Source organism: Triticum dicoccoides, chromosome 2B, assembly GCF_002162155.2.
Source record: "Triticum dicoccoides isolate Atlit2015 ecotype Zavitan chromosome 2B, WEW_v2.0, whole genome shotgun sequence".
NCBI lineage: Eukaryota > Viridiplantae > Streptophyta > Magnoliopsida > Poales > Poaceae > Triticum > Triticum dicoccoides.
Window position 1 is genome coordinate 309,556,961 of NC_041383.1, and position 12,563 is coordinate 309,569,523.

The following is a 12,563-nucleotide window of genomic DNA, read 5'->3' on the forward strand; positions in this document are numbered from 1 at the left end:
GGACGAATGACTTGACCTTTCGCCTGCCAATGTGGCCCCAGGAACGCTTTTCCCTTGCGCCGGAGCCCTCGAGCGCCCCCAATGCGCCGGGTTCGGCCTGCGATCGCCGAGCGCAAAAATGGGCCAAGCCGGTGGAATTCGGCGTCCCGGGGGCGCGACTGGGCCTTTTTTCGCGCCGGCTCAAAAAAATTGCTTGGGGAGGCCGTGCTGGGGACACGACTGGAGATGCTCTAACTTCAACCGTAACATGGCTGAGACTTCCCATAGCGGGAGTAATTTCAACAATAACATAAGGGCCAACTCAGCAAATTTATTGATGTGGTAATGATCTAATAAAGAGAGATGATCTGAGTAACATAACTAGTTATTGGTTTATAAGGCTTGCTTATATTTTTTGGTTTATAAATAGACCAACCTAATACATGTTATATATCACAAAAAATATATCATTAGAAACTTCAAATCGTATACTTTCTAATAGTATAACCTTTAGACTATACAACTGTCAAATTATAGATTTAGGGATACGCGCAAGCCTTATAAAAACCGGAAAGGAGGTAGTACCAAGACAAGATGAGTCTACAAGCTAATAAATAAAGTGTTGCATGACATTATTTTCCACTATAGAGTTAGTAACATAGACTAGTATCATATGCATGTTAGTAGTCTAAGTTACTCCCGACTATGGGTAGTCTGATGGGGCGATGACAACCTCACCTGTGATGCTGTCGCGTTGTCGAGTCCTGGTTGCGTGGGACTCTTCGGGAAAGACAATTACTTTCTCCGTTCACGAATAAGTGTACATGTATAAATTTTAGGACAAATAATGAAGTGGAGTAAAAAATGCATTGGAAAGGTGCAAGCCAACCATCTCTCTTCTCTTTAATTACTTCATCCCTAATAAGCTAAATGCATGTAGAAAGTCAGTACATCATGTGATGTTATTGATCTTGATTACCGTGTGATGAGACAGAAGCATTTTTTCTACTTTAAAATGCATTGAGAAAATAGAAGTACATTTTTTGGACAAATTTTAAATGCCAAACGTAAACTTATTTCGTGGAAGGAGGAAGTATGTGGGGTTGTTATCTTGCTGTGCCAACCCAGAGGTGGCTGATGGTGTGATGACAACCTCGCTTGCAACACTGTCTCGCTGTTGACGAGCATGGCCGAGTAGGCGGAAGCACTCGTTGTGCTCTTATGGGTTTGCCTAGCATCAACAATAAATATCATGCAAGAAATATATCAACAATGCTACCATGCAAGCATTTAACGAACTGGATGCAATGGATCATGCATAACAACGACAATCGGAGCAGACGATAGTCATGCACCGAAGACCATCACCAACATCAACATGTACTACTAGCTAGCATAAGCATCTGAAAGGAATACTAGCAACTAGTACATGATAACCAGGTGCAAGACAACATAGCATGAGAGTGAACATGAAACTCTAAGCATCATCGGAACAACGACAACCAAGTTTTAAAAGGACAAACATTTATTAAATATTCAAGTTAATAACCATGGCTACTGCATGACTATCATGCAAGTGGGTATTGTTGCTTGCCTGGGGATGAAGAAGGCACTGAGAAGAAGTGCGTTGAAGCCACGCAAAGATTTGCCGGAAACAGTCCTCTCCCGAAGGGGGCTGTTTACGTGCAAGGGCAAAATGGTCATTTCCAGAATGATAACACATGGTGGAAGTGTGACCAACAGAACGGGCTCAATGAGGCGAAGAAATGGGCTTTGGATTCACCTCAAACGGAGTTACGAACAAAAAGTTATAACCGGACGAAGTCCAGGGACCAATCTGTAAAAAGATTTCCACAAACAGGCCCCTGAGCTGAAAAACAGAAAGCACATTTAGTTGAATACGCCTTCTCAGCAGAGAAAACGTATTACTAGCCGTAGTTAAGTGAAAATACACTTTCCCAAAAGGAAAACACATTTCCAACCGAACTAGGATCAAAGTATGCTTTCCCTTAAAGAAAACGTATTTCAACAAAATGGGTTTCCACTTATCCAGCTAGGCAGTGGCGGAGCCGGGGCTTGTCTTGCTGACGTGTGAATTCCACGGGCGGTGGCAGCCGTCACTTATCCACGTGGGCAGGCCGGGTCAATGCGAAGTGGCGGGACCGGCCGCCTGGGTCTCTGCCAGGTGGGGTCCCTAGGGCTGGGGCCCGCCTGCCTAGGTCAACTCCTTCTTCCTCCCGCTCGCGCTCGCGATGCAGAGGGAGTGGCGCGCCGCCGGCGACTGCCCTGGATGGCTCCGGACACCTTCGGCGAGGCTCCGGCTACCGAACTACGCAGGACGGATATACGCATCCATCCAGGGGCTTCGCGCGCGTCGGGAAGGATCGAGGCCATGATGGCTTGGGTTCCGGCAGAGGTGGTCTTCGGCCGAATATGGGGCTCGTGGCCATAGTGGCTCTGGTGAGAGGGAGAGGGCATGGGGAGGATCGTCGGACTTCGGGTGATCTTATGGTGGTGGCTAGGTGGAGCTACGAAGGCGGGGATGGGCGAATTTGGTCGAGGCCGTGCGGCGGCCACGACTATAGAGGGAGGGCAGGAGAGGCTCCGGTGCTCGGGGAAGAGACTAGGCGAGGTCCAGGGAGAGAAGGGAGGGCGATGGAGTGCTCGGGGCTGCGTGGGAAGGGCTACTTATAGCCGAGCAAGGGCATGGCCGAGCTGGCGTTGCCACGGACGCGTGGCCGGCGCCGCAGACGCGTGTGCTCGTGCATGGGCTCAGAGTTAGGCGACATGGAGACAGAGGGAGAAGCTCATGGGGCAGAGGGAACCAAGGGGCACGGGGAAGAAGCGAACATAGGAAGAAGATGACGGCTAGCTACAGATCGCCCGTGGGCGCACGGCGACAAGCCCCAGCGGGGAAGCTGCCGGTGGGGAAATGGCTCCATGAGGACGACGACGACACGTGGAACCTGTTGGACACGCTCATGCGCGCGAAGACGACGAGCGGAGGAGGGGCCCGAACACAAACGACGCCTAGAGCGTGAACACTGCATGCCAAAATGGTGGTCACCATTGGCATGGGTGCACACAGTGCACGTAGTTCGGCCAAAACGTGTCTGGGGGTTAGTCCTTCCTGGGGAGGTCGCAACTGAGGTGGTGGCTTAGTTAAATATGCTGTGGTTAGATGGGAATCAACCTCTGAAGTTTACTGTTGCAAACTTGATCAACTTAGTGTGATCAATAGAGAGATGATATGTGTCAACTATTATGGCTGCGGTGTTTAGGCTAGGAAGGACTACAGTCCTGGGGAGTTTGAGGAGAAATGGATCAAGGTTTAATATAGTTGCTTTGCAAGTGAGCAAAATGGTCCAGAAACTTGAACATGATGATGCACTCACATGGAGTATCAACTTGAGCTCAAATTGGGCAAAGCAGAGTCATTTGGTCTTATGAAGATGCTCAAAAAGTCTCATACCAATTGGCCGAGCTAAAATGGTACTTGCTTCACAAACATCTCCTCTAGACAGAAACTTGCAAAAATTCTAGAGGAATAATGGCTTGATGAAATATTCTCAAAATGTGTGGAGATAGGTTATGTGGATAATAGAAGGCCTAGAAAAATTTCCAGCCATAATGGAGCAAGATAAAATATACTTGCTTCACAAACTGCAAATTTGGATAGAATCAAAGAATTGAATATGAGCTCACATGGAGGCATGACATGAGCTCAACTTTGGTGTAGGGCTATTATATGATTATATGGAGGATCATGCAAAATGGCAACTCATTTGGATATGCCTAGCTTGTACCTCCTTCATAAAGCTTCTTTTTGGACAGAAACTTTGTAAAATCATAATTAAATAATTACTAGGCAAATGAGGTTGAATTTTGGCATGTGGCAATGATATGGACAAGAAAAGATGTCCAAGGAGTTTGAGTTCAATTGGGCAAAGGAAAATAGCACTTGCTTCACAATGTGCCATTTAGGGCAGAACAGGAAATGAATTATTTAAGGATTATTTTTAAACATGGCAATAAAGTCTTGCCATATTTGATGAAGATATGACCCAAACAATTTATGAGAATTATTTGGTAATTTTAGGAGGGAGGGAAATATAGGTTGCTTCACAACCTAGGGAAAATTGAGTTATTCCTTTAATAGAAAAGGAATATTCCCAATAAAAAGAATATTGGGATTTGGTCCAAGGATGTAAATAGAAAGGTCTAGGGAAGGATTTGGGTATGACAAGCCACTCTGGAAGAAAAGAAGAGGGCATCTTCTTCAGTTTCCAGACTACATAGCCACGAAAAAAGAAAACTTAGGCAAAAACCTTAGAAAATCAAAAGAAAAAGAAAGGGCCAAAACTCAGGTTGTTACAACTCTTACCAACTTAAAGAAATCTCGTCCTCGAGATTTGGTTGCTCAGGAACAAGTATGAATATACTAACATAAGGAAACCGTTTCCAACTCGGGTATCCTTTTTTTATTGTTGCCACTGAATTTTTATATGACTTACCTGACTGGCTCTGGGTGGTTTGGTTTACTGTATCCACATTCTGATAGATCTTACCTTGCTTGTTCATGCTTATACAGGCTCCCATTTCTTATTAGATCTGCTGACTTAGCTGAGTGTCAGTTGTTATGATGTCTGAAATACATGTCCATCTCACAAATCCAAGAGTGATTTCCGCTGGGTGTGCCATCCAACATTGACAACCTTCCATAAAGTTGTGATAAGATTTTCCTTGATGAACACCCAAGCACTGACTCCTTGCATTGGGTTTCATCACTAAATGCAGGTCCTTCGGGTTCCAAATAGTGGTTTGAGGCATAACCGTTTTCCTGACAGATTCTGACTTATCACGGGAATTCCTGAATTATCCTGACTGGCTCCACTGTCTTAAGTATCAGATCCATTCCAAATATTTGATTGTCGCTTGTCGTGGCCAGCATGAAGGTGTATGACCCTTTTTTTGATAATATCCTTAGACTTAACTGACGGTGGGTGCTGGCAGAAGAATTTTGTTCCAGAAAGGCTACCCTTTGGTGATTCACATAAGCGAGGGCTCATGCTTCGAGATTGTTATTTCACCTTCAAATTATTCATTCTGTCGGCATTCTCATGTGGATAGTATGCTGTGTGATGCTTCACCATAGTTGCTGGAGTCAAACTATTGAATTGACCCTTTGTCTAACTTGACAGACTCAGATATTCGATACTGACAATTCTGAGCATATACTGTTAAATGAGCAGGTTACCGTGATATGGGGTCCTTACCAAAATTGAGTAGACTCCGCAGTTGAATATTCATGGTGATCAATACTGACTCAGACTGTCCTGGGCATTTGCACCATGTGGGTCATGCAACAATTTTCATACCCGTATTTCTGGTCTGGCCCCTTCATTATTGTTTTCTTGGTCTGGATCCTTGGCTGAAAGAGCTTGGTCATATTGTTTATGCATGTGACCATAGGTACCGTCGGGTACAATTCTTTGGCAATCATAACTTATCCTCATTCTTCTGTCTTTGTAATATTGTTTAAATGACAGGTTTATCACTTCTCAAGTTCTGATCATTAGGAAATGATCATCCGAACCCAGAGAAAGAAGACAAGGGCTCATGAGGATCATATTCCAGGTTCACAGGTACTTGTACTGAGCTCATTGATGTCGTCAATCCTTATAATTCTTTGTCACACTATGATGTATACTGGCTTTCTTCTCTTAACAATCCTCACATGGTTGTCAGATCCTCGTCCGAGTGACTTTCAAGACCTTGGTGGTATGCTTACTGCATATATATGAGAATCTGATTCCCGAGGCAGATGTGTGTTCTGACTAATTCTTGCTTCTGGCCAAGCTGCTACGGATCTGATTCTTGGGATTCACTGCCATATGCTGTCAATTCACAGTGTACTACCTTGTACCAATGCCTTACTGAGGAAGATTGGATGGCTTGTGCTCGGAACTTTCATCAGACAGCTTGCCGAAGAAGACTAGGTATCGTGCTTCAGAAGCTTACCCCCTTAAAGACTTTGCTGGGGAAAGACTCGGTAACTTATGTCGAAAGCTTCTCACGGTTGCTTACTGAAGAAGGAAGAGTACCTTGCACGAGAAATCATCCATTTATTGTACTGAGGAAGATAGATGAATCTTGCCTTGGAAGCTTCTCTGGTAGCTTGCAAGGGAAAAGTGGGTTTCTTACACCAGAAGCTTCTCATTGTGATATGCGGACCGATTACCACATATCCATACCATCTTAATATTTCTGATGTTGATTCTTGTATGAAACGGGTTTTTTGCTGGACTATCCTCCCTTCTCAGTATTAAATAAATGCCATATTTTTGCTTGCTTCTGGGCATATCATGTTTCGAAATCATCCTCAATGAAGAATCAAACTTGTAACTGAGCCATACCTTTGACTGAGAATATTCTATCAATCTTGCACACAATTCATCTTCTTGCCGATTTGATCATTTTTGCTATGAAGAGCGCACACTGAGGCAAATTTGATATTCAGCATCATGATCAGATATCCCCAATCTCAATTCAGTCGACTGAGAATTCCATACTGTTGTGAGGAGTGCACGCTAATGCAAACTTGATACTGATAGTCCATCGAGGATTTCTTTTGTATTCAGACGAGATATTCCAAATTTTACTGCAATGGGCTGATAACTCCATTTTGTTTAGTTGAGTTTCCAAATATATCCATTCCTTGCTGACTCTTCGGGTCTAGTGTCGGTTGACGGGCAACTTTAATACGGGAAAATATGTAACACCGAAGGCCCAAAGAAAGAAGCAAAAGAAACGATGAAAACAAAAGCACACAAGCATACTAATAACATAAATAATACTACTATCAAGCAACATCACATATTACTGCTACTCACAACAATAATATGCATGCACACCTAAGCACATAAATCTCTCGGAAACTCCAGCATTACGGTCTAATATGTTGTGGTGGTGTGCACGAAAGTGAAATCCATGTGCGGAAGGAGTTGGCGTAACCAAAGCTACACCAAGTGTTGGCTGAACACCGGTTACAACCGGATGGATACACAGGTGAGGACGGACTTGGCGATCAAGTAGCGAGACGCAACGGTCACGACCACGTCATCATCAAGCGTACGAAGGAATCGTACACATCCAAAGAATGGAATGACGGGGAAAGATAGCGGTGGAAGAGCAAGACTTGCTGGCATTACCCTAGTTTTGATAACAAAGATTAGTAAGGGTTGCCAAAGGGACGAGATGGAGGGCATGATTCGGGATAGAAACAAGTCTATCACCGAAATAATATGGGTGGGTGGCAGAAAGATATCGACACGATATCTGAGCATAACTCCTGCAAATGGTGTCTGGAACACTCGGTACCAGGGCATCACTCTGCTGGGACAGAGATGACGCCGAACACCAAAGAGCAGGCATGCTAAGAAAGAGGGTGCATGTAGTGGATCAAAACCAATGCCACCTACACTCACAAGACTAATCGTTAGTGACAAGATAATAAGCTATATGCATGCTATGCAACAAAAAAATGCAACAATCAAGTGCAACAAACCAACTGGAATCCATACTACCGCATTCTAACGTTCGCGCGGTCTAGGGCGTCCTACAGCCAGACCTGCTATGATACCAAGCCTGTTGCACCTCGGCTCAGAGAAACCGGAACACCCCGTATTCCAGCCCAGAGACCGACATGAAGTCTTCTGGAATACGACACTTCTTAGCATAGAACAAATCAGCTCTTTATTACAATCTATTTGGTTACAAGGGTTACATCAGCATGGCGACACTACGCCTGCCATTGTTGCTCTATGCAAGCAGCAGAACAACTCGAAGCAGCGGAATAACTTCTAGCAGCGGAACAACGACGATGGTGGTGAACTACGCTCCACAGGGACTCTGGCTGAAACGTTTATCCTAGCTCGCAAACAAGGAATCCACGGAAAACAAGCAATCAAATCCGGCATGACCTGCAAACTGGCATAACATGCCAGGTCAGTACATTGAATGTACTTGCAAGCTCACAATAACCAGAAGCATTCAAGACAAACAACAACATGGTAATTACAGGTTAACAATGATTAACATGATATCATCCGAAGAACATGGCATGAACAACATGAACAAGGTACAACTAGAACAATATGAGCATGGCATGAACATATGAATCTGATGATACTAGCATGCAACATGATGACACTATCATGCACCACTTATTTTACTCGGGTTACCTCGTAACCATCACATGCATCACCTACCAACCTCGGACATCACACGATCATCTTAGGATCAAATCAAGCTTGGTATAGACAATACTGTAGTAATCATTACATGACCACAAGGAGCTTGATCTTTACTCACGATTCTCGCACAACATCACAAATATCTAACAACTGGGTATCCTCGACACCATGGTGATCATTCATGGATCACAAACAGAACCACATTTGGTTGAACGGGTTACCTCATAACCAAACAGTGATCATTCATGGATCACATATCCAACTTATCTCATCATCGAACAGGGGTTGTTATTAAGCATATCATTATTATTATTACTGTTGACCCATAGTGTGACCAACTAGGAACTGGGCCCTTATCCATGGGTGTGTCTATCGATAGATTAATACACTCTGCAGAGGTAGCACACTGTACCCACACCACAGAACCCATGGCCTCGCACTCCCATTCGGGTGGACCGACGGCGTTTCGAAAAAACCGATCTACTGCCATGACACTCTCCCAGCCAATCCGACCAACACCCCTTATTGGGTTCAGTGCTGGGTGACCAAGCCTACCAAAGGCAACACAGCCAATGTCGTGGCAAAACAAAACCATCCGAAATGGGGACAACCTGGGTACACAACAACAATAGGTCCACAAGGTTTATGTCCGCCTACCTGATCAGGGTAGTGCGTGCCCACAACCTTCCCTAGTTGGAGGCATCGGCGGGAGGCATGACAATAGACCCATCAGGGCCTCCCCATACAAAGGCAAATGTGGTTGCACTTGTCAGCTTGATATGGTGGCACCATGACTCAGCCAACAGTTGCTCAAGTCCAATTAAGTCCGGTTAAACTTGAATGCAATAAGCTGAGTCATATGAAAATAACATGATGCAACTACAATGCATGAGCAGGATATCAACATAAGCATGGTTCTGCAACATTATTTCTTAACATATCAACAACAACAAATCATATATCTGTCTGAGCATGGCATACTGACTAGCATGAACATCACAAGTACATTACTCAGAAACATGGCAGGACTACTAGCATCAACAATAAATATCATGCAAGAAACATATGAACAATGCTACCATGCAAGCATTTAACCAACTGGATGCAATGGATCATGCATAACAACGACAATCGGAGCAGACGACAGTCATGCACCGAAGACCATCACCAACATCAACATGTACTACTAGCAAGCATAAGCATCTGAAAGGAATACTAGCAACTAGTACATGATAACCAAGTGCAAGACAACATAACACGAGAGTGAACATGAAATTCTAAGCATCATCGGAACAATGGTAACCAAGTTTTAAACGGACAAACATTTATTAAATATTCAAGTTAAAAACCATGGCTATTGCATGACTATCATGCAAGTGGGTATTATGGCTTGCCTGGGGATGAAGAAGGCACCGAAATAAGTGCGGTGAAGCCGCAAAAAGATTTGCCGGAAACAGTCCTCTCCCGGAGGGGGCTATTTATGTGCAAGGGCAAAATGGTCATTTTCAGAATGTTAACACAAGGTGAAAGTGTGACCAACAGAACAGGCTTGACAAGACAAAGAAATGGGCTTTTGATTCACCTCAAACAGAGTTACGAACAAAAAGTTATAGCCTGACGAAGTCCAGGAACCAATCTGTAAAAAGATTTCTACAAACAGGCCCCTGAGCTGAAAAACAGAAAGCACATTTAGTTGAATACGCCTTCTCAGCAGAGAAAACGTATTACTAGCCGTAGTTAAGTGAAAATACACTTTCCCAAAAGGAAAACACATTTCCAACTGAACTAGGACAAAAGTACGCTTTCCCTTAAAGAAAACGTATTTCAACAAAATGCGTTTCCACTTATCCAGCTAGGCAGTGGCGGGGCCGGGGCTTGTCTCGCTGACGTGCGGGTCCCATGGGCGTTGGGGCCCGTCACTTATCCACGTGGGCAGGCCGGGTCAACGCGTAGCGGCGGGACCGACCACCCGGGTCTCTGCCACGTGGGGTCCGTGGGGCTGGGGCCCGCCTGGCTGGGTCAACACCTTCCTCCCGCTCGCGCCCGCAATGCAGAGGGAGTGGTGTGCCACCGGCAACTGCCATGGACGGCTCCGGGCACCTCAAGTGAGGCTCCGGCTTCCGAACCGCGCAGGGCGGAGAGGCGCATCCATCTAGGGGCTTCGCGCGCGCCGGGGAGGATCGAGGCGACGACGTCTTGGGTTCCGACGGAGGTGCTCTTCGGCCGAAGTTGGGGCTCGTGGCCATAGTGGCTCTGATGAGGGGGAGAGGGCATGGGGAGGATCGCCAGACTTCGGGTGATCTTCTGGTGGTGGCTAGGTGGAGCTAAGAAGGCGGGGATGGGCAAATTTGGCCGAGGCTGTGCGGCGGCCATGGCGGCAGAGGCAGGGCAGGAGAGGCTCCGGTGCTCAGGGAAGAGACTAGGAGAGGTCCACGGAGAGAGGGGAGGGTAATGGAGTGCTCGGGGCTGCGCGAGAAGGGCTACTTATAGCCGAGCAAGGGCATGGCCAAGCTGGCGCCGCGGACGTGTGTGCTCGTGCATGGGCTCGGAGATAGGCGACGAGGAGACACAAGGAGAAGCTCACGGGGCAGAGGGGATCCATGGGGCACGGGGAAGAAGTGAACAGAGGAAGAAGACGACGACTAGCTACAGATCACCCGTGGGCGCACGACGACGAACGCCAGCGAGGAAGCTGCCGGAGTGGGGAATGGCTCCAGGAGGATGGTGATGACACGGGGAACCTGTTGGACACGCTCACGCGCGCGAAGACGATGAGAGGAGGAAGGGCCCGAACACAAACGACGTCTAGAGCGTGAACACTACATGCCAAAACGATGGTCACCACTGGCACGGGTGCACACAGTGCGCGGAGTATGGCCAAAACGTATCTGGGGGTTAGTCCTTCCTGGGCAGGTTGCAACTGAGGTGGTGGCTTAGTTAAATGTGTTGTGGTTAGATGGGAATCAACCTCTAAAGTTTACTGTTGCAAACTTGATCAACTTAGTGTGATCAACAGATAGATGATATATGTCAACTGTTATATCTGGGGTGTTTAGGCTAGGAAGGACTACAGTCCTGGGGTGTTTGAGGAGAAATGGACCAAGGTTTAATATAGTTGCTTTGCAACTGACCAAAATAGTCCAGAAATTTGAACATGATGATGCACTCACATGGAGTATCAAACTGAGCTCAAATTGGGCAAAGCAGAGTCATTTGGTCTTATGAAGATGCTCAGAAAGTGTCATACCAATTGGCCAAGCCAAAATGGTACTTGCTTCATAAACATCTCCTAAGATTAGAAACTTGCAAAAATTCTAGAGGATTAATGGCTTGATGAAATATGCTCAAAATGGGTGGAGATGGGTTATATGGATAATAGAAGGCCTAGAAAAATTTGCAGCCATAATGGAGCAAGATAAAATATACTTGCTTCACAAACTGCAAATTTGGACATAATCAAAGAATTGAAGATGAGCTCACATGGAGGCATGACATGAGCTTAACTTTTGTGTAGGGCTATTATATGATGATATGGAGGATCATGCAAAATGGCAACTCGTTTGGATATGCCTAGCTTGTACCTCCTTCATAAAGCTTCTTTTTGGACAGAAACTTTGGAAAATCGTAATTAAATAATTACTAGGGAAATGAGGTTGAATTTTAGCATGTGGAAATAATATGTACAAGAAAAGATGTCCAAGGAGTTTGTGGTTAATTGGGAAAATGAAAATAACACTTGCTTCACAATGTGCCATTTAGGGCAGAACAGGAAATGAATTATTTGAGGATTATTTTTAAACATGGCAATGAAAAGTCTGGCCATATTTGATGAAGCTACGACCCAAGAAATCTACGAGAATTATTTGGGAATTTTAGGAGGGAGGGAAATATAGGTTGCTTCACAACCTAGGGTAAATTGAGCTATTCCTTTAACAGAAAAGGAATATTCCCAATAAAAAGAATATTGGGATTTGGTCCAAGGATGTAAATGGAAAGGTCTAGGGAAGGATTTGGGTATGACAAGCCACTCTGGAAGAAAAGAAGATGGCATCTTCTTCAGCTTCCATAGCACATAGCCATAGAAAAAGAAAACTCAGGCAAAAACCTCGGAAAATCAAAAGAAAAAGAAAGGGCAAAAAATCAGGCTGTTACACAATTTTTTTGGACGATACTCTTATAGTTACATCCTCACTGCAGATAAAGTTCTGACAATTTAAACAACCTCCTTTGCCGCTGTGACCCCATTATGTATTTTAAATCAAGAGGAAAAATCAAGTACATCACACAAAATTTATTATCACCAGCCATGTGACATGCAGTACAAAATAT